Here is a 27,569-nt window from a genome sequence, read left to right on the forward strand (position 1 = left end):
GGTAGTGTCTTGTAAAATTGTGCACTGAACTCCAAGTTGCAGCCTCTAAAATGTCTTTGGTTGCTACTCCTCTGTGGAAGGCTGCTGACGTGGCTGCTGCCCTGGTTGAATGTGACCTAATGCCCTTAGGCACTGATTTGCCATGTTGTGAATAGCAGAAACAAATGCAGTGGCCTATCCATTTTGAAATAGTCTGCTTTGAGATAGCCTTTCCTTGTGATCCTGCAGCATATGCCATTAAGAGTTGCTCAGTCTTTCTGAAAGCTTTAGTTCTGTCCAAGTAGAAGCGTAGCTGTCTGTGTATATCCAAAGAATGCAGGAGTCTCTCACCCTTATTCTGTTGGTTTGGATAGAAAGTAGGCAAATGAATGGTTTGGTTAAGGGCCACACTGGACACTACCTTAGGCATAAATGTCGGGTTTGTCCTCAGAGAAACCCTGTCTTGATGGAAAATGATGAAAGGTTCCACAGCCATGAGTGCCTGTAACTCTGAGACTCATCTTGCAGAGGTTATTGCTAGGAGCAGAGCTGTTTTCCATGATAAGAACTTTATCTCAGCTGTATTGGCTGGCTCAAAAGGAGGCAGTGTAAGTTTTTCCAAGACATAATTGAGGTCCCATGCAGGTATTGGTGCTCTCCTTGGAGGTCTTATGTTTTTGGCCCCTCTGAGGTACCTCCTTAGCAATGGATGAGAAAAAATAGGTGGTTCCATATTGTAATGAGCTGAAATTGCAGAGGCATGGATTTTAATTGATGAAAAGGATAGGCCTTTGTCCAGCATCTCAGTTAGGTATTGTAAAATCTGAGGAATATTTGGTACAAATGTGTCAATTCCTTGAGCCTGGTTCCAAGCACAGAATCTCTTCCATTTTTCTGCATAAGATTTTCTGGTACTGGGCCTCCTGGCCTCCAAAATGACATCCATCACTGCTTTAGAGAGAGGTGTGTTATGAATGGCTACATTATCCACCATGCTGCCAGGTTTAGGGTCCTGAGTTGGCTGTGCAGGATCTGATTGTTTCATTGGGTCAGTAAGTGAGGAATTAGAGAGAATGTCCAGGCTGGACCTTGAGACAAGCTCTTTAGAATTGGGTACCAGTGCTGGCGGGGCCAGTCTGGGGCAATCAGAATCATTTTTGGCTTCTCTTGTCTGACCTTTAGGAGTACCTTGGGTAGGAGAGGCAGAGGAGGAAAGGCATATACTGTTAGGATTTTCCAGCCGAATGATAGAGCATCCACTTTCCATGCTTGTTTGTGATAAGTCCTTGTGCAGAATCTCTGTAGTTGGCAGTTGTGAGGGGAGGCAAATAGATCTATGTCCGGGCATCCCCATTTTTTTGTTATCATGCTGAAGACTTGTGGATCCAATTTCCACTCATGGGGATCCATGAGGTTTCTGCTTAGTTCGTCTGCCAGAGTATTTATCCTTCCTGGAAGGAATTGTGCTTGCAGGTGTACTTGGTAAGTCAATGCTGTGTCCCACAAAGTCATGGCTAGTCTGCAGAGGGGATAGGAATGTTTGCCTCCCTGCTTGTTTATGTACCACATGACTGTAGTATTGTCCGTCTTTATCAGCAGTTGTCCTGGATGAAGCAGATCCTTGAAGGCTGTCAGGGCATTTTGAACAGCTAGCATCTCTTTTTGATTGATATGAATATGCATTTGGCTTGTGGACCATGTGCCCTGAATAAATTTTCCTGCCATGTGTGTCCCCGAGGCATAGTCTGATGCATCTGTTGTTAATGTCTGCCTGGCTGTAGGTAAAGTGAATGGCTGTCCCTTGTTGTGGTGACAGGCCTGTGCCCACCATCAAAACTCCTGTTGCAGGCAGGGAATGAGGGTAATTAATGTTTCCAGGCTGTGGCAATGTTGAGTCCAAACACTTTTTAGATACCATTGTAGTTTCCTCATATGCAGTCTTGCATATGAAATTAGCAGAATGCAGGATGCCATGAAACCCAAAGCCTGCATAATTTTTCTTGCAAATAACTGGGTCTTTGTTGCCAACATTTTGAAGTAAGAAGTCAGTTGCCTTTGTTTGTCTGGCATGAGATAAGCCATCTGGGAAGTTGTATTTAAGCTTGCACCCAGGAATATTATCTCTTGAGAGGGTACTAGTTTTGATTTCTTTTCGTTTACTGTGTACCCTAGGCAAATTAGTAATCTTTTTACAAACGCCATATGCTTTAGTAGAATGTCCTTGTTCTCTGCTTGAATAAGGCAGTCGTCCAAGTAAGGATATATTTGAATTCCTCTTTGTCTGTAAAATGCAATTACTGGTGCCAGGCATATTGTGAAGACCCTGGGCACAGTAGATAAGCCAAAGGGCAGTGCAGAGAATTGGTAGTGCATCGAGCCAGCTATGAATCTGAGGTATCTTCTGCAAGATTGTCTGATTGGGACATGCAGGTATGCCTCTTTTAGGTCCAATGTTACAAGCCAATCCTTCTTGCCCAGCATGGGCAGAAGTTGTTGCAGAATCAACGTTTTGAATTTTGGAATGTCCAGAAGTGTGTTTAGAGTAGACAGGTCAAGTATTGGTCTCCAGGCTTTGTCCTTTCGGGGTACCAAGAAAAGTCTTGAGTAAAATCCTTGTCCCTGCTTTTGTTGCGGCACTCTCTGAATGGTCCTTATGTCCATGAGAGATGAAACTTGTTTTTGTGCCTCTGCCTATTGATTGTGTGGCAGGTCTGGCATACCTTTTGACCTTGGCAGGGTGTGAAAATGGAACCTGTAGCCCTGTGACACTATATTCAAGACCCATTTGTCCTGGGTGATAATGTGCCAATTTTGTGAAAAAAGTGCTAGTTTTCTCCCTAAGGGGGCTGCCAAAAGATAAGTGCTTGGTGCTGGCAGAGGAAAGTCATTGGGACTGTTTCCTGTATGGCTGAGATTTGTCTTCTCCACTTTTGGAGGTAGAAGCACCCCATTGTTTAGACCTGTATGAGCCTTGGGGCTGTGATTTGCCTCTGGGGCATCTGTATCTGCCTCTTTGTGGCCTGACACTGGAAAGGACCAATTCTTTGAAGGCCAGTTCCTGCTAAATCTGGGTGGCTGTACCTGTAAGAAATCCTTAACTGTCTGCATAGATTTCGCTTTGTCCTCCATTTTCTTCAACACCTCTTCTGCTTTAACACCAAACAAAGTATCATGCTGTAGTGAAGCATCTAATAATTTTGCTTTAACATGATCAGGCAGATTCTGTTCTTTTAACCAAGCATGCCTCCTAATGACAGTACCAGTAACAGCGGCCCTGCAGGAGGCCTCCAGAGAGTTAAAACCACATTGCAAAGTATGCTTGCCCACTTGTTCAGCTGCATGCAATAAATCCTGCATTTCTTTGTTTTCTGCACATTCAGAATTTGTCAACATTTTTTGTTTAAGCAGTGACATCAAATATTGCTGATATTTAAGCATATGAAATTGACAATTTAAAGCTCTTACAGCCAAAGTAGCAAAAGTATAAATCTTATGCCCCCATCTGTCCAGTGCCCTTGGATCCCTGTCTGAGGGGATAGGGTTTTTTGCAGTGGAAGCCTTGACCCCTTTAGGACCCTGAGAAATAGTTTCTGGGTCTGCAGCAGGGTTTTTATAAAGAAATTTATGGGAATCTGGAACCCTGGAGTATCTGTCTGGCTTCACAGGTGCTGGAGGTAAAGAGTCTGGAGACAGTCCGCACTCTGAAAATACATCATCTACAATGTCTAAAACAGGAGGAATACCAAGAGGTCTGTGCTGAGGAAGTGAAAGGTAGTCTCTAAGCCTTTTCTTAGATTCTGAGTAGTCTTGGCTCTCCCAGTGGAAGTGCTCCCTCATGGTATGCAGGGTTTCCCCAAAAGAATAATCCTCAGGAGGAGAGGCTGAAGGGATAGATTCTTCAGCATCAAAATCCTCATAGGGAGGAAGAGAGTATTCATGTTCAGAAGATGAATCAGAGGAAATGGAAACCTGATCTGAAGATTCATATTCTGTCTCTTGCATAAGCCTCTTATCAGGAGGGGGATGGGAACCCCTGATCAAAATAATTAGGTCTTCGGCCATTTTGAGCATCTGTTTTTTAGGCATGGAGGCCTGTCCATGGTATTGCTGTACTTGTTTCTTTGTCTTTAGTGGAGTTTCAGTCTTTTGCCTTTGAAGCTGAAGTCGGTTTTACATATAACTGTGTAGGCCTGAAAACACCTTCAGAAGCCGATGCCTGCTCAGTGGCTCCAGACCCATCTGAAGGGATATTTTCTGAGTGTCCAGTACCTTGAGTTTCCTGCGGCCAAGTTGGCTCCATGTGGGAGTCAGAAGCGGCCTGCGGCTCTGAGGTAGCGGGCGTCAGGGGCTGCAAAAGTGCCTCACTGAGAACCGGAGAACCGGTGACTGACTTAGAAGAAGCCTTGTCATCAGTTTTGGATCTTGGATGCCTGTCCTTTTCCTTTTCCTTGCGTTTTTTGTGAATTGCAGTAGTCGGATGGCTATCTGACGACATTGCGTAATTAAATCTTCGGCCAAAGTAGTGAAATGCAAAATCGTGCCGACGCTTTATAGTGCGTTGGTTAAATCTAGCACAAAACCTACAATTAGCAATGTCGTGATCAGGTCCTAGGCAAGGAATACAATAAAAATGGAAGTCCTTATGAGGTATTTGCTTCCCACAAGAAATACAATTATTAACTTTTTCTGACATCGGTCTGGAGCAAGAAAAAAGTTTCCCCAATGGGGTACTTAGCTTTAAATGAAGACTTCAGATCTGAAATTCGAACATGAAAATCTCAGGAGTTGGCCGACTGGCACTTGCGAACTGCTTTTGCTTCGGGCACTGCACGGCAAGAAAGACTGAAGAAAATGGCATCGGCTGCATCTTTTATACCCCTGGCGCACTGACATCAGGGAAGAGGCGACAGCAACCGACGCCGGACCAAGACTTTGAAATTCAGGCCGACTGCGGTTAGCCTGCCAGCAGGATAACCCAAGTGTAATGACTACAACAGTGAAACACGATGAACATCTTATTTTATCAGCAATAACTGAGAATATGGTAATAACAGTGTTATGGTAATAACAGTGTCCCACATGCTGGTGTAAAATGCTCTCTGTAATATCAAGCAAGAGTTCCACCCCTCCTTCCATGCACACAGTTGACTACAGTGAGAATACAACCATTATCTCTTTAAGTACACAGACTACAGACCTCAGTATTTTATGCAAACTCCATGGAACAAGTCTGACTTGGAGTGTGTCAGACTACACTTTATAGCTGATGACATCAGCAGTGTCTGTTGAGGAGAAGATAACAGTGTGTCACACATGCTGGTGTAAAATTCTCTCTGTAATATCAAGCAAGAGCTCACACACACACTGTTGACTGCAGTGAGACTAGAACCCCTACCTAAGTACACAGACTATAGAGCCCAATATTTACACAAGTGCCACAGATGAAGTACAACTTGGACTGTCTCAGATAACACTTTATAGCTGATGCCATCAGCATTGTCTGTTGAGGTCACTATAACAGTGCCCCATGTAGTGGTATAAAATGCTCTCTGTAATGTCAGGCAACAGCTCTCATAATCACACACAGTTGATTGCAGTGAGAATAGAACCCCTACCTATCTAAGTACATAGACTACAATACAGTACTTTATTCAAGCACCATGGCACAAGTCTAAATTTTGCAAGACTGCAGGTGAACTTGTACTAGATGACATCAGCAGGTCATGCGGGGGACAAGATGTTGGGTGGGTTACATGGAATGGATGTGTAGGCATCTGCAAGAATCAAAATACTGTCAATCTTTGGTACTGGAGCAGTAATTATGGGATACACACTTCTGCTCTACTGTTTAGACACACACACATGTGTGTGTACACACACACACACACACACACACACACACACACACACACACACACACACACACACACACACACACACACACACAGTTGACTGCAGTGAGAACAGAACCCCTACCTATCTAAGTAAACAGACTACAGAACACAGTACTTTATGTAAGCATCATGGCATAAATCTAACTTTTACAAGACTGCAGATGAATGTATAGTAGATGACATCAGCAGGCCATGTGGGGGACAAGATGTTGGGTGAGCTGCATGAAATGGATGTGTAGGCATCTGCAAGAATCCAAATAATGTCAATCCATGGTACTGCAGCAGTAACTGTGGGATATACACTTCTACTGTTCTGTCTGGAAACACACACACATACACACACACACACACACACACACACACACACACACACACACACACACACTTGACTGGAGTGATAACAGAACCCCTACTTATTGAACATAGTATGGTACGCAAGCACCATGGCACAAGTCTGACTTTTACATGACTGCAGATGAACTTGTAGATGACATCAGCAGGCCATGTGGGAGATAAAATGTTGGGAGGCCTGCATAGGCTTAAAGCTCCATATGTTCATAGGAGGCTACTAGCCTAATGGCCCTACAGTGTTTAGAAGCCTAGCTGTGTGTAAATACACAAGTACCCTTACTGAGTATAGTTGGATGGTCATTGTTAGCAGAACAATTTTGTGAGAAGCACCAACTGGCCCTGTCCATGAGGGACATAGGTGCCACCCTAAAGGTGACAGCAAGGGAAGGAACAGGAAACTGCGGCAACTCTTATACAGAAAATGTTGAGGAGAGATAAGTCAGTGAGTTCCCGTATGACAGAGCAATGGATGGCACAGGATAAAATTGAAGAGGATGTGCCACAGGAACATGCTGGAGAACTTTCTAATGAATGCCCACAGGAAATGGAGAACAAAAAATGTGCCCTCAGTTTAGAAGAAAATGAGCTAAGAGAAGAGTTGCTTGATTTAATAGATGTAGCTAGACATAGTAATAGCAATGAAAGAAATAGACTGCAGAATGTCAATAAAACCCAAAAAGTCAGAAGTCTGATAAAATAAATGAACACAGTAATTAGGACTGTCCATAGAGATCTGTGAGATATAACATATTTAAACAGGATGTATTACTATGCAACTAAATTAATACTAGATACAATTCTACCACAAGAACACAGGGTAGTAAGGGAAAGGAAGGGGAAAAATTGAATACTGTCATGGAGGTATCAAACTGAGAAAACTATAAAGCAATTAAGGCAAGAAGTGTCACTGCTAGAAGAATATAGAAGAGAGAACAGATCAACAAAAATACTCAGAAAGATAGAAGTGATAAATGCAATGTGCAGTATAATAACGGATCAGGATTTATCATGTACTATCACAAATAATAAACTAAAAATATCAGCACAGGCAGAAAACTTTAGAAAATACACAAATAAATATAAAGAAAAAGTACAAAATAAGAAATTTGCTGATGTCCCAAAAAAGATTTATAGAGAACTGGGGAACAAAGTAAAAGGAATTGAAAGACCATCAATAAAAGATCAATAAGAAGTCCAAAGGTACAGGATATGAAAAGGGATGAAGTAACAGCCAGTGAGATTGAAACAAAGTCAAGAAAATCCTCTAATTGGAAAACCCCAGGCCCAGATGCAGTACCTAACTTCTGGTTAAAAGTATTAACATCTTTACACAAAGATTTAGCCATGAGTAAGAACTATTTATATGCGTACCCTCGAACAGACACCATGGCTAGTAACAGGAAAAACAATGCACCTACATAAGAGTGAAACTGCAAGCTACCCTAAAAATTATATACAAATAATTTGCCTTCTGACGATATATAAACTATACACTGGAACTGATGCCTACAGAGATTATAGTCATTTAGAAGAAAACTCAATTATGGCAATACAACAAAAGGGCAATAAAAGAAAGTCATACGGAAAAAAAAAGATTATTTACTGTTAAGTAAAGTCATAGTGTAGAACTGTAAAAAGGGGAAGAATCAAAGTATGGTATGGATTGACTACAAAAAAGCATTTGACAGTATCCCATATTCATGAAAAAAAAACTGTGCTTAAAGATGTATAAAATACACCCTGCACTGATAAACTACATCACAGCGACCATGAGACAGTGGAAAAGCACTTTTGCAGTTAAGCCATGATAAAGGACAAATTATTATTCCAGGGATAAAAATCCACTCCCTGTCACCATTGCTATTCTGTCTTACCCTTAACCCATTAAACTGTCAACTTAACAGATTAGGCCGTGGCTATAATTTGGCTCCTAGAAAATAACAAAGTTTAAAGACTTCTCATTGTCTCTTTGTCAATGATTTAAAACTGTATAGCTCATCAGATGAGGAATTGAAATCACAACTGCAAGTAGTCAAAACTTTTTCAGATGATATAACAGTGTTGACATCTAGGAACAAAATTCAAGCTATAATCCAATTTGCTCTTCCTGTCCTAACTTACAGTTTTGCAGTGATTAACTGGCCCCAAAAGGTGTTGGCTAGATTAGATAGGAAAACAAGGATGGTTCATGCTCATCAAATGATTTATAAAAATCAGTGCATACCAAGATTATATATTCCCCGTTCTGAAGGAGATATGGGCTTCCTTGAAATTGATTACATGTATAGATCTGCAATCATGAGATTGCACGTATTTATATAAATATATATATATATATATATATATATATATATATATATATATATATATATATTGATCTTACAAGACCCAAATGTAGGGAAAGTTATGAAACATGAGGGGAATACATCTAAGATTACTTCCCTGTTTAGTCTAGCAAAAGCATATCAGTATCAAGTGGGAATGGAAATCAAACCAGAAGCAGATTAAAATCAGGCTGCAACTGAATATAACAAACAACAAAAGAAAGAAAATAAGGTGAAGGATCAGATGATAAGGCAAGAAATGTGGAAAATGCATAAATATAGTTGCAAGTATAGAAAACTCCTGAAAGAACCTCATATTGATCAGGATAAAATGCAGGAATTGATAAGGAGAGGTGAATTCAAATCAAAATATGAAAGGTTAATATTGGTGGCCCAAGATAGTGGGCTACGTACATGTTGGTTTACAAAGTCCATTGAACATGTGGGAGAAACAAACAAATGTAGGTTTTGTGAAACAGAATTGGAAACAGTCGTACACCTTGTTGCAGGTTGTCACATAGTAATGGCAGAAGGACTGTATACTAAAAGGCATAATAATGTGGCAAGACTGTTGCACTGGGGATTGTGCAAATATTATGGTGTTGAAGTGGATGGAAAACACTGAAAACACGAGCCACAAAGCATCACGAAAAATGAAGTCTACATCACATGGGATCACCCATTACCAACAGTTCAAAAGATAGATGTGAAAAAGTCAGATATAGTGATCATGAAAAGAAGACAAAAGTAGGATTGATCATTGAAATCACTATACTCAGTGACTATAGTGTCTTGTTACAGAGAGACACAAAGTCATAAAATATCAGAACTGGCAGGCAGAAATGATAGCAGTGTGTTGGAAAGATACCCAGACAGTTCCAATAGCAGTAGGAGAGATGGGTCTTATAAAAAAGAATCTACAATCTTATTTCGATATGTTACCATTACATGTAACTCCATACAAATTGCAGATGGAGTCATTACTGGGCAGATTGTGGATGTTGCAAAGAGCACTTCTTGCTGACATCAAATATTTAAACAATGCTAATTTCATGAACTTTAATTGTACTTTGGCTTAGGAATGGGGCCCATTCCTGTTAAGGTATTAGAACCTCAAAAGACTTGGAGAAATTAAAAAAGTGACTTTACAATCACCCATCCAGTAGTGAACATTATACTTGAAAAGGGTCTTTGAAGAGCACTGCTTCACATGCAATGGGAGCCTATTACAGAGGAGTGTAAATCATTGGGGGATATATCTATCTCCCCAGCATGTTCTGTTTATGTCACAGTATAGGTTGAGCACCCCGGGTCAAGCTATTCTTGTCCCACTTGATTTGCAGATGTCCAGCATTTCCAGAAGGGCAGGGTATGAGACTGCTCTGCATGGCAGGCATAGGTCATCTCTCAGCAGCCTGCATGATACCGAGTATAGTGACAGGTCTTTCACTATTTACATGTATGTCATGTTTGGAGGCCCTGGAGTCTCCCAGGCACAACCTTGTGTTTTCTCCAATAGCTGCAGGTGTCTGGTGAGGTACAGACAGAAGGGAGCATTGTATACAATTAGTGATCTAATAAGGGTAGAGTACAGCAGAAGCATGACCACCCTGGTCTTGGATGTGATGTCCATATGTATGATGTGCACAATGCAGAATGTGTGCGTGTCACCACTATGGACACATAGTGATGAAAGTGTAGATTGCTATTAACATGTGTTCCCAAGTCTCACAACACTGTGTTTCAACTTACAGGGGTGTTATCTATATCAAAATTTTGGGGGTACTTCATTGCCAAAGGGGACAATGCAACATTATATGCTTTAAGGTTCAGTCTATGAGTTTGGCACCACTCATTTGTGTATGTCAGTCCCTTCCATAATGTTACCATCATTGGGGAACTCAATATTAGTGCATGCGGTTACCAGTCTTCTGAAAACTTGGTAAACCACAAGCTATCTACCATTGCCTGCACTTCAGGGAAGTAGTTTGCAAACAGTTGAGGGCCTAGCATAGATTCTTGTGGTATTCTAATAGTAATTGCCGAGTGGTGGAGGTGGAGTCCCCAGTTTTGAGAGAGTGTGTTCTGTCAGTGAGCCAGTTGCCTATCCCTCTACTATTTTATGGCTTAATTCCCACATGAGAGATCTTCACTATGAGGCAATACAAGGGGGATAGTGTCAAGGGCCTTGGATAACTCAACATAGGTGGTATGTCCTGTTATATCTCATGCTGGTCTTTGGGTGTCAGTATCTCTGAAGTCCACAAGGTCCAATAAGCAAGAGCTACCCCTGACAAAAAACAAATGGGTTTAGCCCAGTATGTTGAAGGTCACCTATTTCCCTGTGGATATGGTCCATGCTGATTCCTTCCCTAGACTTGCAGTTAAGGCTTTTTAGGCATAGGGGTCAATAGTTGTAGTTCTGCATGTTACCAGATCGATGTGTATTACATAACACACAACATTTGATATTACATTTTTTACTGTGGTTGATATATGTGTGGAAAAAGTACTGAGACACCAGAGTCACAGTGCTTGGGGGGTGGCAACACATGGATGTATTGTAAATATGCAACATATTGTTAGATAGGACCCACAGTTTGTAATGTTTCCACATGTAATTTCATGCCATACACAGGGAATGGAGAGCAAACATCAGTAATTCAGCATTATATGTACATTTCCATAGCATTGTGAGTGGCGGGTTTACACGATGGTTACTAAAATGCATACGCATGTGTGATACAGATGTTTGCTTGTAGCTAACCAACGCTCGAATGCGAGCCACATTGCTAAAGTCTGACAGTTAATACTGAGTGCATGAACTACACCTGCTGTTTAACTGACTCTGTGGCAGCACATGTTAAGGCATTGATACATTCATTGTTTGGGCCATAGGGTTCTGGGTTCAAATACAGGTGCATATAATACTTTTAAATACATTGCCACCATTTGCCATTGCTGCAATTTGGTGCGCAATGCGCACCTTCAAGCAAAAATGTGTAAAAGGGTTGAAATGGGGTAGATGGGACAATGGTGAAATAGGGAACATGCAAGGGGAAGAATAAAGGGAAAGCAGGGCAGGAATGTGCAGGAGGGAGGTAGGAAACAACCATAGCTCTCCATTTCATTAATAGTGTAAAGTGAACATATGTGAAAAATATTAACTGAATTTGGACAGTCACCACCAGAGAGAGGGGTGACTACAACACAATCATGTTGTATAGCCAATTGGACTGAATCAAGTGTGTCAAGAAAAGAATGTGTGCAAAATGGAGATCTATGTATGGGACAATATTTTTTTGTGGGGGCAGATACCCATTTATTTATTTTTTTTTGAGAGAGAGGGAAATGTTGGGGAAGGGATGTAGGTATATCTGCATCAGGTAAGCTGGGTAGGTGAAGAAGCTATTGCAGACAAACAAGACAAGAGACAGGGACGGCGACTGACACAAAAGGTTGGGGGACACTATGATTGGGGTGAGGGTGGGGACATCCTGAATCCAAGGTCATCAAGATGGGTGACAGAATCAAGTTCACACCCACTGAACGGTCATCACTTTCACTTCACCTCTAGCTACAGTGCTTGACATCTCCTTTTCCTCTTCCTATTACTATGCCAAATGAGGGAGAGCAGCTTTTCCAGCCAGGGTAGGCATGCACCAATGGTGCAGCGCACAACCTTATTCACTATCCCTGGCAACTCGGTGAGGGTGATAAAATCACCACCTCTGCCACTGTTCCTGGAGGGTACCAGCAGACCAGCCTCCTGGCCAGGACTACCTGTGGGTGCAGGTAGTGCAGGGGCAGCAGAGGCAGTGCTGCCAGGTTGGCTCCCAGACGTGCTGACCATCAGTGCTGTAGCCAGTAGATGGACAGGCATATCATGTGAGACAGGCCTACCCTGCTGTGCTGTGAAGCATTTAGTGATGGGGTACACATGGATGACATGGACACATTTTGAAGACACATAATAAAATTAAAAAAGAAATAAAAAATAAAATTAAAATAAAATAAAATTAAAATTAAACGTTTACAATAAAATAACATAAAATTAAAATACAAAATATTCATAAAAATAAAATAAAATAAAAAAATGACACAAAATATATTTTATTATAAATAATATGAAATAAAATAAAAACAGATATAACAGCAGTTGGGTGAGAGAAAAAAGAGGTAAGATTAGTACCTTCATATGTGACATACAACGCATTAATACAATTATTTTACTGTACTATCTTAAATTTTACATTTAAGGCTGCCACCTCCTAACATATGCACACTATGCTACAGATTTTAGCAAGTAATCCTTGACGTGCATATATTGCACATATGTGTGTTTCAGTTATACAGACTACAGTTTACAGCAGGGCATTTTTTGCCACTGGTATACAGGTTTTATTTTAATTTAAATATTATTGAAGAATTAACAGTATTGTATAGTTGGAAAGTGTGGTATTTGAACACAACCTCTGACTAAAGTAAAATATTCTACTCTTGGTTTGTGCTACAGACTAGTGCATGCATACTTCCTTTTGCAGTTGAGATATGCATGCTCAATTTGATACAACTCCATAAAATACCAAAAAAATCAATCTTTACCTTTTAATGCTACAATAACACTACTCTTCTGCTGCATACATACCACATTCTTCCCTCATCCTTGCCAATCTAACCCCATGGGTTTGGACATTGCACTCACAGTCACTTGCAGCTGTGGAAAAAAACAGAACAGAACAGAAGACCATTATGAATGCCAGTCTTGCCTATATTCAGCTTTCTAAGTATTACAAGTACTCTCTGTAGATGATGTGGGATATCCTAATTCCTAAAGTCCTCAATCCAGTGGTTGAGGGTATCCCTCTTCTTCCTCCATCAGTCATTATAATGATGCCTACATTTCTCTCCAGTGTGTGGGATACTGGTGGCACTGGATACAGTCCAGGCTAAACTATCCCAAGCCTACAACTTATACTGGGAGCCAGAATAGTCCCTTTACAGAAGCCTGTCACTGTGGTTCTTAACTAGAAGTCCAAAAAAATCTTGGACTCCTGGACACTCCATCTTTGTGCCCTAAACCTGGCATCTTTTCCATAAACACCTGCCATGTCTGCCACGTATCTAGAGCAATGGAAACTGATGCTTTCCTACCAATTCCAGTTATCATGTTTACTGGTATTGTGCACACTGTTTGATACTTTTGCCCTCCACTTACCATTATGCAAACTCATTGCTCAGCAGTGCACACCCACAAGCAACTCATTTGTATGATAGTAAGCGAGAGCATCTGTGAGACATTACATAAGTGCAATTACAATTTCAAGGTTAGTGGGTGTAAAGGCAGTTATGTATGTGTGTTAGGCAAATGTGAAGGTCATGCCAGCCCAGACAGCAGAATTATAGTTACTGGAATATAGCACACAGTATACCCACACTCTTACATCTGATAAATGTGATTATACATAGATAAATAATGAAATAACTGACACAATACTACCATGTCAGCAGTCATACATATAATTAATATTAGCTCCACTACCTCAAGAGTTATAAGTGAGAGTGACTATGATAGGAAGTGGAATAACAGTAAAAGTGTATGGAATATCCTTTTATTGAACCCAGGACCATGTGTATGACAGTCTTACATTTACACCTGTTGCCACAAGAAGGTTGGAATACACTTGTCTATCTTTCAGTTCACTGCTATAGACTGCACCCTGTACTAGAACCTAGGTCAATCTGTATGCAAGGCCTACACTTACACCTCCTGCTGAAGAACTATTTACATGACATTCCCTATTTTAGCAATCATTCTTAAGGTCTCGCTATTAACTGCTGTGCAATTCCACTTAGTGGGTTTGCACGATAGGCAATAGCATTAATTGAGTGTATCTTGTTTGTATTTTTGGCTGTCCGAGACCTGTCTGCCTCCTTGGGGGTCCAGTTGTCTAGTTTGTGCACTGCCATGCTTCGCTCAAATGAGATAAGCACAGCCAAACCCAGCATTCATTCCCTCTGTTCCTGTGATTCCTCTAAGTGATGCATTGTGCAAAAACTGGACCAAGAAATAAATTAGACAAATAAAGATAGAAAAGGAGAAAAAAAAGGGTTGAGTACTTCAAATGAGAAAATAAATGCATGACATGTACACAAGAAAACGATGGCTCACATTAGATATGTCTACATAGATCTGGATTTGAACTCTCACTCCAGTGCACCATCAGAACACAGGATGGGTGCCTTATCCCTCTTTGCCACACAAACAACTTTGCAGAAAAGAACTGAATTCAATTTGCACACAACCATCTGCAACAGCATCTACAGTTATATCAAATCATACAAGTGTTATTTGTACATTTATTATTTTTGGATGTAGTGCACATAGTGATAACCCAACTTTTCATGATTACTGCTTCCAAATATAGAGCTCTGTCGTACGTTTCTGTTTGTTGGCCATTCATTTATCTGACCAGTGATCTGAGACATGCAGTGTGTAAGCCATTATATATCATTGGCCTTAAAATATGCAAGGATATTAACTGGAAATAATATCATATGCAGTTGGCAACAAATAAAGGCTGGATGTTAAGAAACATAACCTGTGAATTGTGTTCTGCTTACTTACATTTCCATCCTTACATCTAACACTTTGTAGATCTAACTTGACACACCCAATGCAAGTAAAGCATCTTGCAGTGCTGTTGTGTTTTCCTTCTCCCAACCACTAATCATTCACAGGTTAACTCCATTAAAACCAAACACTGAGGAAGTGCCTACATGGATCCAAGTATTTGGGATTCAGAAATTCTAATGAGTTCACACCTCATTTGCATCTTCACCATGCTAACAGCCCTGAGTCTACACCATATAAATAGACAACCATGTAGCTAGGCAGACTGATGGTGAGGAGACTTGTTTATGTTAGGAAGACTGCACATAAGCTATTTCTTCAAGACATATCTGTAACCAGGAGTACTGAACTTCAGAAGGTATGCTTCTATTTTGTCAACTACATACTGCATATGCTGGAATGTATTTAAGAAAAATCTGAAGCAAAGGCTTTTACACTTTTCTCTGTATGCATTAGTTAGAGGTGTACTAATGGCATGGGCATGTTTGTCGATCCATTTCAGAGGTATACATGATTACCAATACATGAAAATGTAATGCTGTGTAATAAATATGTACAAATGTTTCAGGAACAGTTCCTTTGTTATCATTTTTATCATTTTAAAGATGGTTTGTTCACAAAATGTGTCATTTTCCTGTTATTTTGTGGGGGGGGGCAAAGGTAAGTTACTGTTATGGCACAAACAAGGGTACACTGTTGTTTTGTGGGGAGCAAAGGTGAGTTACCGTTATGGTACAAACAAGGATAGACTGTTCTTTTTGGGAGGGCAAAACTAAGTTACTGTTATGGCACAAGCAAGGATTTGTTTCTCTGGTTACTTCCTTACTACTGTGGACACCTGATGATCAAAATTAAGGCTGCTGTCAACTTGCATTCCTAAATCTCTCACCACTGGGTTAGAACTTAGGGGATATTATTAATGTTGTAATAAGCGGAGATTCTCCTTTGCTGAAGGGGATGATAATACATTTTTTTACATTTAGTTTCAGTTTGTGGCTTTGACACCAACCATTTGTCTGTGTAAGTTCATTTTGCAGACTGTTGTCATCTTTGGGGGATTCAATGATTGCACCCGGTTTGCAGTCATCAGCAAACTTGGTAGGCCATAGACCATCTATTTTCACCTTGAATTATGAAAAATGAATACCAAATAATAGGGGGCCTAGCATAAATCCCTGGGAAACAGCATTGGTAACAGGTCTTCTAGTAAATTTGGTATCCCCAGTTTTGACTGCATGTGTTCTGTTTGTGAGCCAGTTGGAAACCCATCTAGTGACATAAGGGTTAATCACCAGCTGGGTGAGTTTCTTAATTTCGACTTACTGAGGGATTGTGGCAAAAGCTTGGCTAGGTGGAGATAGGCAGTGTGAACTGTTTTGCCATCATCTAGGGCATTGTGAAATTCTTGAAGAAGTCCACCAGGTTTAGCAGGCAAAATCTGCCCTAACAAAGCCAAATTGGGTCAGGTCAAGAGTTTGAATGTCACCTATATCCTTGTTCATAAGATCCATGATGATTCTCTCCATGGCCTTGCAAATAAAGCTGGTTAGGCTTATGGGTCTATAGTTCCTGGGATCGGTTGAAGGACTCCCTTTGTGCAAGGGGATTATGGTTGCCTTTCCACTCTGCTGGGACAAAGGCAATGCTTAGGCTGAGATTAAAGAGCATGCTCAGTGTTTCTGTTTACTCCTGTTTAGATAATTTAATAAGAAGCCTGGGATGTTGTCCAGTCCCATAGATGGCTTTCTCTGTATATGTACAGGTGTGCGTGTGTGTGTGTGTGTGTGTGTGTGTGTGTGTGTGTGTGTGTGTGTGTGTGTGTGTGTGTGTGTGTGTGTGTCTGCACGTGTCTTTGTAATTTGCTCCAGAGTGTCCAGTAAGTCTCTGGATTTAAGCTTCAGTACTGCTGTTCCTGTAGAGGGACCCATATCTGCCAGGACAACACAGCAGTTCTGGACAGTTATAGCTTATTGTACACATCCCTGCTCCATCATTATGACTATTTGTTTTGGTAACTTCTAGTAAATATTTGAATGCCTTTCTCTTCTTTTCTCTGGATGACAAATGCACTTCTACAGCTCACATAAAATTATTTCTGATAATAAAACTGTGGGTTTTATTCCTTAAACTGAAAAAAGCAGGTATTATTTATACCCAACATTTGACAGGAGTACAGTGAATTGGCATGATTAATGAAAACATTGTTCTTCATATTTTTTACGCTACTGTTTCCTTTTATGTGGCAGATTCTCCATCATGTAGCGACCAGGTGGTTATGCAGAGCTGCTTTAACTTCCATAATATGTGGCAATATATATCTCATTGGAAGCTGATAACTGTGCAAAATATATTTAATCCAGAGCTAAAGCATTGTAAAAGTCCTGATTTTTAAAGAGTAAAAACATCTTAATTGAAAAACAAAATACAATGACAGGAACTAAAGACAAATGGGAGGGAGCAAAGCCATACCATATGTAATAAAGATTATCAATATTCTAAATACTAGTTAATTGTCATCACCCCTCAGACTGAGTATCACAGTTGTTCTGCCCTTCAGTTAGGTGCAACCTGAATTGTAGCTGGGGAAGTTGAATTTCAGTAGGAATCATAATATTCGAACTAATCATTTAGGAATCTTTCTGGTAATTAATCACCATTCTCCTTGCTTTTGCAATGCAAGATTTGTATTTATTGTTCTTCTTTTTTGAAAATTTTAGACTCTCCAAACATATTTTAAGAGTAAAAAAATAGTACTGAGTTCCCAGTGTTATGAGCACTTTGTTAAACATATTACATCTTTTAACACAAAGAAAAGTACTGTTTGTCTGAAATATGTTTTTGTGGAAAGTATTCCCAGTTTGCATTTACATTATTTTATGGCTAGTTGTACAGTTAACTTTTATTGCCTATTAGCAATTTTATTGCTGCAGTTGACATATTTATTCTTTACTTGGGCTGTGAAATACCCGATGCACCAGAGAACTGGTGTCCTGTATAGGAGGCTGCCTAGCTTTGCCTCTGTCTCAGCTTGTCTGGTTTTGCACACTACATCTTCATTTTGAATTTCTTCTTCTTTCTTCTTTTGATACTTAAGCTATTATTCTTGACCATGAAGTTTCACATGGAGGTGTGTGACAGAGAAGCAGTGCGCCTGGTATGGTATGCAGCTGCTGTTGCCAGTGCATTATCAAACTTATTTTGTCAATAGTGTCTTCTTAATAGCTGTAGTCTGCTGAGACAAGATGTCATTCTTGTTCATGTATGATGTGTGACCCAATCAATGAGTTCAAAGAAAAAATGTCCTTCCTCATTTTCCATGCTGCATATTAAGTCAAAGCTGGAGTACACAACTGGATTTGGTGAATTAGACTGGCGTATAACCACAATCACTTAAATATGCCATAACTAAAATTTACTTGGCATTCCAGACACACATCTTTTTTTAATATAATAAAACCAACTTTGCTTTGAAATTGCTACAGCAGCAGCATTTAATAAGTAGCTTTCAGCATGATGAGCAGAAAAACAACTTTCAACAGAGTAAATAGGTGACATCAGAAAGAAGGTATACAACAAGCAGGCAGCTTGAATTTGCTTTTAGGTGCCACCCATGTCAGGTGCTTCCTGTGTCTGACATTCCAGTGACAGGCATGTAGCAGATGTTTCAGACCAGTATACAAGTAACATGCTTTTAGCATTAACTAACTACAGATCTTAATAACCACCATAATGTTATGGCACACTAATGCGATACTCATTCAGTTCAAGTCACAGTTCCTTCCTTTAGAATGAATGATATACCTGACAGTTCCCCTTGATTGTCTGGAAGATGTAACAGCAGATTTAGCAATAATAATAGTAATAATAATAATAATAATAATAATAATGATCAGTTTCCTGTTTGTTTGATCAGTACTCACTACTAATGTTACTGAGATATTCAGTCTTGGGGATGTCTTTAAAGAAGCACATATCAGAGATTTTCCTTAACTGAAATTCCTGCTATCTGGTTAATCTTTCAAGAGCTGAGTTACTATTTGCTAGCATAGCAATACAGAAGGACTATATTTCTCCTCTTCAAAGATCAGTCACTTTCCCACTGTGGTGCTGTTGACTCACACACTTGTACATTCCTCATCATGGGCACACTAAATCAGTTAATCTGAGCCTGTGTTTAATGTAATACAATATAACTTTATAAAATAGATTAATTCAGGTACAAATGCAATGCACTGCTGCTGCATTTGCATTTATTAATTTAGGTGGTTTCTAAAAAGTTAAATCACACTGAGTTATGTATCAGTTCCTACAGCACCATTCATTTAAAGACAGTAATGCACTCTGTACAGCAATGTGCCTCATAATGCTTTCATTCTTATTAAATGATATATTCATGCCATTGAGGAGTAACCAACATCATGCTGTTTTACCATCACTACTATGTTAAAATTAAGGATAAAAACTTTTACCAGTCAGCCATTCATATGCAAAGAAAATGCATTCACAACAAACTGAATTGAATTTATTTTATTTATTATTGAATTTATTTTCTTAATATTGTGAAAACTGAGCACTTTGGCCATGGGCAGCAAAATAAGCAGGAAACGTCTTTCTTAACTTTGGACATGTGACTATACTTAAACTAGTATTTAGCTTTATAAAAACAGAAAACAGACTGCTGTGAGATCCTGTAACTACTTCAAGAAGAATTTATAGTGGTGAGGAGCTGCAAATGCATAAACCCCAGTGAACACAGACTTTGGCTTGGTTAAGCTCTCTTTGTGCCAGCAGTGGTCCAGGTTCTAAATCAAACTTGGGTCAGAGTTCTGAACATGACTGAATAAATTTGTCATGTGACAGACTACTACCTTAACTAAGGGGATATGACACAATTAACTTCAGTGCAAACCAGTGGATTAAGATCATAAGGGACACGTGAACTACTGCAGAGAATAGCAGGGCACCCAAGAAGTAACATCAGGAAATGTGGGAGTTCCTATGCTCTGCATTGCACATTGTTTCTGGGGAATTCCTACTTTCTTACTTGATTTACAATGATGTCACCTTTCTAGATGCAGCAGCAAAACTAGTCTGTTTCTAGGAAATTTAACAATTAAAAGCAATTTCAGAAATTATAACTGAAGTCCAAATATTTTTCAGTAAATTATTTTTTCTGAATAGACCAGGAAATGAGAACAAATACATGCTATCAAAGCGGACTACATTTTCATGCTAAAGCACAAATCCAGAACAGAGCATACCACTCTCCAGGCTGAACAAAAACATGGACAGCTGCATGGACAAACAATGGAGATAACTTGAAATTTAGCTGGAACCGAAACCTAGTTACAACAATATGATGAACTTAGTGTATCATAGCACTTGTTTGAGACACTATATATAAATTGTGCAGTGCCTACTTAAAACAATGTGGTGCTAATACTGGGTTATAGGAGTCAGATGATATGGAAATATTGGGTTACTGGAGTCAGATGATTTGCTAAATATGATGCTTCTCTTGCACATGAGCCCAAGAGATTTTATAACATCCAAAAGGCACAAAAGTTTCTTCAGGTCCTTCAGCGAGCCATACCACACAAGCTGCAATCAGTAGTAATTATACATCTATCCTGTATGCAGGAAAAAAATCCTACATGTAACATGCATCTTAATGCTCACTTATCTTCCTGTTGGACTGGCCACAAAGTGGTGTAACAGTACACTGGGGCCCTGAGGCAAAAATGTAAAAATTACTGTTGTTGAAATTCTTTGTTTCATCTGTAGTACAGCTGTACAAATCATTCAACCACATGTTATCTGCAGTGATTACACACGGTGATAACAACAGAGTGGTCTGCCACAAAAGAGACGTGAATACAAGCCATGGCACAATGCAGTACTGCACTGCCTCTTCTATAATGCTTCAGGTTGAATGAGGGTGTAATACAGGCACCATGTCCACTAAGAGGGTAGTGCCAGTGGTTCAGCAGCATCCACACTTGCCATTGATGCAAGGAATATCAGATGGTTCTGGATTTTCCAGCCACATGTGTACCTTGAGTTTGCATTTCATTATTAACATGCAATACAGAATGGGGATATATTACACTCCTGGGATGCCATCCTTTGAATAAGATGTAATACTGAGGTTCCATCTACATGCATTGAGGACCAGAGATGTAGCTAGGGTGGGTGAAGGGCACAGCTACACTGGATGTAAAGTATTAGGAAGTATGATCAGTAGATCTTGATCAGTCTTGCATTACTGACATTATCTGTACAGAATTTGCCATTATGGTATTTGTTGCCAGAACTGAAGTGCTGTAGCACTCTGTGCCTTCAGTACATTACAGGCATTGAGAAAAGAATGCTGGTATTGCATTTGTGGTCAGACCTCAAAACTGAAGTGCTGCAGTACTTTTTGTGTGACATAAAGTGTAGCAGCTACTTGCTACAGGGAGAGATGACCTTTAGTTTTTTCCCCTCCTCAAGTAAAAGTTGAGGGAGCATGGTCAATCACAGGTACAAGAATAGCTAGGTACACCTCAGATGAGGACTGTTGGAAAGGGTACTAAAGATACTGTGATACTTGTCAATGAAGAAAACATACCTTTTTGTTTATTTAAAACTATACAGGTATTCTTTACACTATATATATATATATATATATATATATATATATATATATATATATATATATATTCAATCAATGCAGTTGTCCAGGAATACTGTAAAAAAACATTTACTATCACATTTTAAACTCTATACCCATATTTATTTTACTTTTTCTGTTTTGTTTGCTACCAGTGGTATGCACTTGATCCTTGGTCATATAGTAGACTATCATTTATATGCAAAGACATTGGATTCCATTTTTTCTAAGAAAGATATTGGTAGATCCTGAATTTGGACTTTCTAAGAATTAAAAAAAAGAAAACAATGGGGTTCATGTAATTTGTAATTTTAGGCTAGAGAACTAATTCACAAAATGTATATGTGCTCATTTTAGCTATTTACAATTTTGCCAGCTTGCATTATTGAGTTTTCTCTGCCTAGAATCTATTTTAAATTTCAAAATTTACTAATGCTGGAGAAAATTATAACAAAATCACCATACTGATTACAGAATTACATTTAAACATCACGGGTATAATTTATGGATTTCATCTCATGAAAATCAAATTTCTATTTTTGAAAACCAAAAAGCAGTGTGCTTGTGGACATAAACAACACACCCACATGGTTTCTCTATGATTTAGCAAAACAGAAACACACAAATCATGATGAAGTAATCACAATCTGTCAAAATGTATTAGAGTATCTCAACCAAATGCAGCATACTACTGAATTTGCAGTAGCTACATTAAACCACAATTTGTCCTCTTGTTGTCCCAGTGTAAGATAGTAAAGCCCTTATGTCACCTTAATGCAATTATTCTTACTCTAATCTCAAGGCGCATCAGGGAATGAACAAAACACATGCGTAATGTGCTTTACTGCCTACTTTATCTCAAAAAACAGCATATCTAGATCTTGCAAATGCATTTGACACCGATCCACACACAAGTATAGTTGATAAACTCACTCATCTAAATGTAAAACATTATAGGTTCATAGGTTCATAGTTTAATACTAAGCTAACTGCCCTTGTGAGCCATTTTATGCCTAGCCAATTATCCCTTGTTAGACTCAAACGCTGCACCTTGTGTTTGTATGGCAAACACCTTAGTCATTAAGCCACCCTCCCAACCCTACTATATATATATATATATATATATATATATATATATATATATTATATATATAGTTCATTGAATAGCAAACTGACTCACTAAATAAACGCAGAAAATTAAGGTGGTCATCTCTATCTCTTCTAAAAGACCTGTCCCTGGCGGTGTTCCCAGTGTTAAGCCCTCAGGCCACTCCTCTTTTGCATTTACTTCTTCAAGGATCAATGCTAATATTAAGGGTTTAGAGCTGACCATGTTTGCAGATGACTGTAACGTCAGTGCCATCATAAACTCTACAGAAAACATCAAGATACTTCAAGAGAACCTTTCCCAATAAAATAGTGTCAAAACCATGGCTTAAAATTAAATGCCAAAAAATGTTTGATAGTTATACATGCTTGGTGAATGATACTATTATATTGATGACATTCCCTAGAAAACTTGATCTAGTAGTTAGGGACCTGGGGACCTATGTATATAATGAGATGTCATTCAGTCACCATGTATGTACTATTGTAAGACAGTAATTTTTCATTGCACAGTTTATTAATAAGAATAAGGTACAGAGGTCAAGGGATGTGATCATTCCAACATATTTGGTAGTTATTAGGCTGATCATTGAGTATAATGACCCCTTCAGTATGTCTTTGTCCAAACCCTTGATACAACCTTATAACCACATTACATTGTTTTTTCACCTAGAAAATCAAGGGCCTAAATCATAACAGCTACGACCAACATTTCAAAGTTTTGTCCCTCTTTTCCATATCTTACACACTACTGAGGAGCAATCTTTGTCTTGCTTACAGAAAGTCAACCAACCCTATTCTTTCAGACCTACTGTACATCCACAAGTCCAGTGATGGCATGAACACCTACTAAAGAGATTTTAATCTTTTCTGAAACATAAATAGAACAAGATGCAGGGACAGATTATAACATACAGAATACCATGTCTATGGAATCATCTTCCTCTCAACATAAAGCAAAGTATGTCTCTTAACTCAATTCATACATAATCTGCATGAGTGTATGGCAAACCACAAGTCCATCCCAGTTTGGCATCTTTTTCTGTTATGGATAGTGGTAACATGTAAATGTCTGTCCAGCCCTGCTCTAGTCATAATTAAAATACAATGACCCTGGTTTATTCATACTTGAAATACAAGGGCTAAAATTATCTTGGGAATGAATAGCTAGGTTTCTAAGAACCCCCCTGGGTCAACAGCCTAGTAAGTACCTATGAATTTATGAAGCTTTGACTAGAAATAATAGGTAATAGGTACTGTAGAGGATTCAGATTAAACAGCAGAGTCTATGTCTTTATAAATAAATACATATTAAAATCTCTACTTTAAAGACACTGTCAAGCTACTAATTCTATTACATGCAACATATTCCAATTTCTGAACTAATTGCCACCCAAATATACATAGAAAAACTGCACTGAGAATATTAATATCACTCTGACAAACACACATCCCTCTTCAAATGCATTGGTACCAGTAGCATCACTTTGACAAAAGAGAAACTGCAAACCAAAGTGCTGAGATGTTGTTTTGATGAAACAAATAATTCAAAACTAGAATGTTCTGACAAATTCCTATGATCCCCTAAAAAATAAATAAAATGCAATAGAATAACAACTAAACCTCTGTGTGGGTATTTGCTGCTGCATGCATTCTTTGTATACTTTGATGATGCCTATCATTAATGAGATCAGGGACTTATAATTTGAGGAATTATGGCTTGCTAAAAGACAGTACATCAATAAAAACATCTAGTATTCTGTATTTGGTATTACTCTTCTTATAGTTTCTTGTGATTTCCAATGTCATAGAGTATTCCCTATGTACAAGATTGTCAAATACTGTAGTCCCAAGGACTTCATATCTCATGAAACAGACAACTTCCTCAGCAACGGCATAACATACTTATACTCAAAGAGATGCTCTATACTATCTTCTCTCCTTTGGCATTCTTGCTAAGTGCATTTCTTCCCTTTCTTTGCTGTTCATTCTTAACTTGCCTGAACAAAACCAGGTATATGCACATATTTCTGGATAACTCATAATCTTCACTACATCCATAATCTTTGCTTTACTAGTCTCTTTCCATATTTAAGCTAAAAACATCAACAGTTACTTCCTCATGCATAATTCATTGTCTATTTTATTGTATTTTTGAGAAAAATTTTCATCTGCTTGACTTTGAACACACGTTCTTTGCTTCATCCATCTGACTCACTGTTATAAACTTTTTTATTAACTTACCCCAAAGAATCGTGCTTTCTTTGTTATGTAAAGTATCATCTTATTTTTACATGCCATCCTACAGAGTATGTAAAGAATCAAATAGATGGATTTGTCATACATAACCATGCATCTTTATTTTTGTATGTAGCACATTCATTTTAAGAGGGAATAGTGTTGTTTCTTAATCATAGCAAGAAAAAACTAATAAACTCATCCATGGTTTCTTGCAGATAAAATCACTTCAGCTAGCAGACCTAGGAGATTCTGCCCATCTAATGTGTGTCTGATGTGTTCCAACATCATGCTTGGGGAGGTTTGGCTAGGTTTGTCATGCTTCCAGTGCCTAGTAAAATGTTTCCCACTATCGTGTCTAGGTGGGTATCTTCTCCTGGTCAAAGAATGATGGTTTTGTGGTTCTTGCTTGTCCCTTAAGTCCCTGTTGATGTTTTGCATTTTCTTCTTCTTAACTTTGTTTTCACCACAAGCATAATGTTGGACCAAAGAGGAGCCTAGTCACACCCACCATTGACCAGATGTCCAGTTACCTACTTAACTGAATAAGCTACTTGAAACTTCAACACAGCATCTTTATTCCTCCCACAGGGAGGGTATCAGAGAGAGAGAGAGTCTCCTAGATCTGCTAGCTAAAGTGATTTTATCTGAACTAATCCTTTGTAGTCTGTTTCTTGTTAGCCCTGTTGCCATATGAGTCAAAGGTGGGATACCAGACTTTGTTCGAGCTCTCTGGATTACCTCTGTCATCCATGGTTTCTTAGGATATTGGGATATCTCAGCTATAGGTGAGAGCAACAATGGTTTTAATCAGATGAACCATCTTCTTTTTTGTCATCTGTGAAGTGACAGTCTGCTGGCTGTCCTCTCCACAATCACTACTGAAAGTAATAAGTCAGATGGAAATGGCCAGCATTTTGAAATGCATCTGCTTGATTGTGAAGTTCTTACCCAGGAACCAAAACAGTCAGTTTTTCCTATGTCAGGTAATAAAAATGGAAACAGGATTGCAGATAATCATACTCAATCTATAGATAAATAAATGGGAAAAATATCAGTCTTTATGCAAATTTATTAAGAGTAGCAAATGTGTTTTATATTCCAAAAGTTGCTAGCAGTTACAAAAGTATATAGCGAGAGTTAAGACTGCTATAAAGAAGCAGAAGGATTCCATTAAGTTTGTACAACAGAAGGTCAAGAGACCTCAGAGAAAGAAGGCAAGTTGTTTCTTCAAATAAAAAAAGAAACAAAAAAGAGAAGAAATTTGATGGAAGCTAGTAAGGGGAAACTAGCCTTGCAGCATGATGTAGAGGAATGAAACCCTGATGATGATGCAGGCAGCACAGGTTTGGTATGTCGTATGGGCACTGGAGGGACCAGAAGCATGGTCAATAAGTTTGATTAGGTAATGTCAGCTTGTTCATCATAGTGGAAGGGAAATGGATATGCCTGTCACTTTACTGATGCTGACCACATGGTGGAATTCTATTTGTAGAAGAGGTTAGGCAAGCTTGTACAGAAGTGGTACTGATACTTTTGAACTGGGGAATTAACATTTGAGGAACATGCATGTCTATCTCTAAAGGTAGTTATCATGTATTTGTCAGTGAACTATGGGAAGGGACTGGGTAGGGTCCTTTCATGACTAACGTCTAGCCCACTAACGTATTCATGATTAATACCTCACAGTAGAATGGAATTGTTGATAAGGCTTCCTTAGCGCTCTTCCCAGAGATTTCCATGTTCTCATAATTGGAGAAAAGAATAAACAAATGGGGCAGAGAAAGAGGAGCAATTGAGCAAGTATTGAGGATAAAGGGGATAAAAAAGCCCTAATGTGAGGAAAGGCTGTTTTCAAATGTTTAATACTGGATCAGACAGTAAAGCAATTTGAATAAATTAAAAATAAATAAAATAAATAAAAAAATATTATTATAGCAGCTATGTCCAAAGAGGTCATTAACCCACTGCACTCTTCTCAGACCAGTCAAAGAGTACAATGCTCCCTTTGGTATGTACCTGACCAGGCATATGCAATGACTACAGCAACCTCAGAACTTCCTTACAAAAAGAATACAAGGCATAACAAGCATGCTTTAAGAAAAGTGCCTTAAAGCCCTTTCCCTCAACTCAATGTCCTATAAATTGTTAAGGGGGTGATCTATGCCTGCCTTACATGTCATCCATAAACCCCACACTTATGAATCTACTACATATTCGTAAGTCAAAGAGTATCAGAAATACAAGGTCCAGGGATTGAAATTTTGCCTGTGACTTAAACAGAACATGCTGGGCAGAGAGCTATGTGTCCCAGAGACTGCACCTCCTATGGAACATGCTACCCATGCATGTGAAGCAGAGTCTGTCTTTTACACAGTTTAAGTACAACC

The sequence above is a fragment of the Protopterus annectens genome, chromosome 2.part0, assembly GCF_019279795.1.
Source record: "Protopterus annectens isolate FY-2018-M chromosome 2.part0, PAN1.0, whole genome shotgun sequence".
Taxonomy (NCBI): Eukaryota; Metazoa; Chordata; order Ceratodontiformes; family Protopteridae; genus Protopterus; species Protopterus annectens.